The 4,578-nt window shown below is 35.4% G+C and overlaps 1 long non-coding RNA gene across 1 annotated transcript; it reads left to right on the top strand.

Annotated features, from left to right (window-relative positions):
- The first annotated feature begins 1,981 nt into the window (after positions 1 to 1,981).
- Positions 1,982 to 3,821, top strand: LOC121173189 (uncharacterized). The gene is made up of 2 exons (XR_005887585.1): positions 1,982 to 2,250; positions 2,526 to 3,821. It is a non-coding gene; the product is annotated as an uncharacterized lncRNA (long non-coding RNA).
- Positions 3,822 to 4,578: the final 757 nt, after the last annotated feature.

Below are 4,578 nucleotides of genomic sequence, written 5' to 3'. Positions count from 1 at the left end.
TTTTAAAATTTTAAGTAATTTGAAATATTTAGAATTTGAATTGTTTTGATTTTAATTTTTTTTATTTTTTAAATGTTTTGTTTGGATAAATTAATTCAAATTTTTTCTATTTTAAATTTTTTGTTTGGATAGGGCAATTCAATTTCCTCCATATGCAAAATTTTAATTTTATATTTTAAATAGATAAAATTTTAATATTAAACTTTATAGAAAAAAAATACAATCTAATTTTGAAATATTAGTTAAAAAATATTTTCAATTTTTAATAATTTATAAATACAAAAATATTGATAATTTTAACTAGGGTTGTTTTGTCTAACCATAACCAGTGATATTTTTAAATCAACATCAACCAAAGCTATTTTTCGGTCGACATCAAATAAGGTTTTTTTTGTCAAAAGTATGTCGAAAATATTTGTTAGCTGATGTCAGTCGGGGCTATTTTTTGGCTCAGGTTGGTTGAGTCTATTTTTCAGCCGATGTTGGCTAGATTTTTTTACCAACGTGGGCTAGGGTTTGTTTGACCGACATTGGCTAGAGTCTTTTCGAATGACATTAACCAAGGCTATTTTTAGCCAACGTCGGCTTAAAAAATCCTAGCAGGCGTTGACAAAAGAATCTACCCAGTATCGACTAAAAAATAACTTAGTTGATGCTAACCAATAGAACCTACCCGATGTTGACCGAAAAACATCATTGGTTAACGTTGGCCGAAAAATCCCTAGTCGAAGTTGGCTAAAAAACAGTCATGACCAATGTCGGACAAAAAACCCTACCCAACATTGGCTATAAAATAGCCTTGGCTGATGTTGGCTAAAAAATAACTTTGACCGATGTTGACTAAAAAAACTCTAGTGAATGTCGACTGTAAGAACCTAGTCGATGTTGACTAAAAATAGTCATATCCAATGTCGGTCAAAAATACCTAGCTGGTGTTAGCAGAAAAAACCCTAATCAACATCAACCAAAAAACCTAACTAATGTGGTTAAAAAATAACTCTGGCTGATGTCAGCCAGAAAACCGTAGTCGATGTCAGCAAAAAAATCCTAACCGACATCGGCTAAGAAAATCTAGTTGACATCAACGAAAACACCCTAGCTAACATTGGCTAAAAAATAATCCTAGCCGATATTGGCTAAAAAATAGCTTTGACTGATGTTGGGTAGAAAAATCTAGCTGACGTCGACTGAAAAATCTTAACATGTGTCTACTTAAAAGTTAGTCATGACCAATATCAGTAGAAAAAATCTAACCAACGTTGGCCAAAAAAATCATTGTCAACATCAACTGAAAAAACCTGGATAACAACGACCAAAAAAATCCTTGGCCGACATTAGCGAAAATTTCTCATGACTGACGTCAGTGAGAAAATAACCCTAACCAACATCATCTAAAAAAAATCTTAGCCGATATCAACAAAAATAGCTTTGATTGACATCATACAAAAAAATTATGACCGAAAAAACCTCGACCAAAGTCAGTGAAAAACAACTTATGTCGATATCGGCCGTAAAAATTTTGGTCACTCGTAATTGTGAATGTTGAGCAAGAAAGAGTCGCGAGCAAAAACGTGAGTTAGAATTTCAAATTCTATATTTTTTGAGAAAATTTGAAATCTCACTGTTTTAGTTAATCAAAATGATTCATAAAAATACCAAAAATTAAATCTCCTTTCAAATACTCTATCCAAACAAGTTATTTTATCATGAATCATTTTAAATTTTTTGAAAAAATGAATTCTCCTAATAAATTATTCCATCCAAACACACTATAAGTGTATTTTTTGCAATCCTCGTTAGGTAAGGTTCATTAATGATACCTTGATCACTTTGATTCCTAAAGTTGATGATGCTAATACTCTAGGGCAACTTAGACCCATTAGTCTTTCCAATGTGTCTTATAAGGTATTGACTAAGGTTCTTACTCAAAGATTAAGAGAAGTGATGGATGATCTTATTGGCCCAATCCAATGTAGTTTTGTTCTAGGGAGACAAAGGCGGGATAATATTATTATTGTTCTAAGAAAAAGGAAAAAGGTGATAAAGGATGGATGACTATTAAAACTGATTTGGAGAAGGCTTACTAAAGGATGAGAAGAGAGTTTATTAAGGATACTTCGATTGATGTAGGGCTACCAAATTCTTTTGCGAACATGGTGTGGTTTTGTATCTCTACTCTATCTATAAAAGTCCTTTGGAATGGTGAGGTTTTGGATGATTCCTTTAGGCCGACTAGAGGGATTTGTCAAGGTGACCCTCTTTCTCACTACTTATTTGTGTTTTGTATGAAGCGTTTGTCTCAACTGATTGTTGTGGCAGTTGAGAATACATTTTGGAAACCTATTAGGTTGAGTAGAAGGGGCCTAAAGTTATCCCATCTTGCTTTTGCCAACAACTTGGTTTTTTTTTTTTTGAAGCATCCATCGACCAAGTTGAGATCATTAAACCTTGTCTTGATATTTTTTGTGAGAGCTCTGGTGCCAAGGTTATTTGTTAGAAAACTCATTTTTTCTCTAATAATGTAGGATGGATTGTTCGTGAGAAGATTAGTGATGCTTTTCCAACATACGAATAAGCTTGGCAAATATTTGGGAGTGCAATTACATCATGAGAGAGTGTCCAGATCTACCACAAGGAGTGTCATTGAGAAAATGAAAAGAAGGCTTAGGTCATGGAAGGTTAGAATGTTATCCTTTTCTGGTAGGCTAACTCTTAACTAGATTTGTGCTTACTGTAATGCGCTCCTATGCTATGCAATCTGTTTTCCTTCCTCAAAGTGTATTTGATGAGATTGGTCAGGTTTGTAAGAACTTTTTGTGGGGTGATATTGATCATAGTAGGAGTATGCATTTGGTGTCGTGGAACCAGGTGTGTAAACCCAAATATGTTGGAGGGTTGGGAATTAGAAAGGCTCGTCGTGTAAATGATAGTTTCATGTACAAAATTGTCTAGGATCTTTGTACTAAAAACTCTCATTTATGGGTGAAGGTAGTTAGATAGAAGTATGGTTGTGGAGAGGATATTGTTCCCCTTATTAATAGGAACAAGGTTGGTTAAAATGTTTGGGCTGGAGCTCGGTGCAGAACAATATTAGATGGAGGGTAGGGGATGGTCATGATGTGCTTTTTTGGATTGATAGTTGGGTTCTTGGTGTCGGGTCCTTGCTGGGTAAGCAAATAAGCACCTTGGGTAATCAAGATTTGACTATGAACGTAAGTGATTTTGTGGGGGAAGATGGTAGATGGGATATTAATCTCAGGCTCCAATTCCTTCCCAGTTCTATGTGTGCGAGTATTTGCAGTTTGACTCCCCCTAATTTTGAGCAAGGAAGAGAAAATATCTTGGAAAAGCACGAATGATGGTATATTCTCGATGCATTTTGCTTATAGTTACCAGGTATTCACAATGGAGCCACTGAAGATTCCCCTGTTCAATTCAATACGGCGTTGGAAAGGTCCGGAGAGGATAAGGGGCTTACTTTGGAACATAGGGAAGAATTGTCTCATGACTAATTACAAAAGGTGGAGAATGGGCATTGCTATTGCTGCAACATGTCCAATTTGTCAGAACCAAGAGGAGTCCAACATGTCCAAATTGTCTCATGACTACCACTAGCTCGGTCCCTTGTATATGGCAAAGCTTTTTACCCCCAACAGTTTTAGCTACTTTTTTTGCAGGTGACATCCATTTTTTGATGCAAAGAAATCTTGACAAAGTGTTATCAGTTGTGTAAAATTTATCAAAGTTATGAAACTTATCTGTAAGTTTGATGAACTTGTCTTGAAAAAAATAAAAGAGTACAGTCAAAATGTGAACAAAAATTTAAGAAGTTAAATGTGCCATCGAAAGAATAAAAATATAATTATTTAATAAAAATTACTTAATTTGTTATAAAAATATATTCCTTCCTAGGAGTAAGTACCATTTTTATGACTAACACAAAGGTCACCAAGTGCAACATGAGTGGTCCCAAATCTTTGGGATGGTTCTTGATCACTTGTGGCGTAGAAGGAATAATTTCGTGCTTTAGAATACTTTGACTTCTCCAACCATTATCTCAATCCAAGTGGAGTGTTCTTTAAGGTATTGGAAAGCTTCAGTGGGGTTGAAGGATGATTTTAGCATTGGCCCTGACTCTATAAACCATTCGTCTATCCATTCTTGGGGTTCACCAAGCTTAGGTAGAATCAAGGTCAATATCGATGGTGCAATTCAGATTAGAGATCATCCTGCGACATGTGGTGGAGTTGCTAGGAATCATCACTATGGGCATTGTATGTATAGGTTTATGATTCATCTTGGGAATGTTCATGTGATCTTTGAGGAACTCTGGGTTATTTTTCATGGTCTCAAACTAGCTTTGGATAGAGGACAGTGGAGTCTGATGCTTTCAATTTGGTGAATGACATTCGAAATATGGCAAAGCTTCCTCTAAGGTTCTTGCTGCTTCATATCTCCAGGGATAACAACTTAGTGGTTAAGGAAGCCTTCTCTTCCAATGATCCTTCTTGTGTACACACTAGTTCCCCATTGAAGCGTGGCGCGAGACTTCTTATGGAAACAACACTAGTTTAACTG

Source organism: Glycine max, chromosome 12 (assembly GCF_000004515.6).
Source record: "Glycine max cultivar Williams 82 chromosome 12, Glycine_max_v4.0, whole genome shotgun sequence".
Taxonomy (NCBI): Eukaryota; Viridiplantae; Streptophyta; class Magnoliopsida; order Fabales; family Fabaceae; genus Glycine; species Glycine max.
Note: the sequence above shows the minus strand (reverse complement) of the source record. Positions and strands in the feature narration are given on the sequence as shown.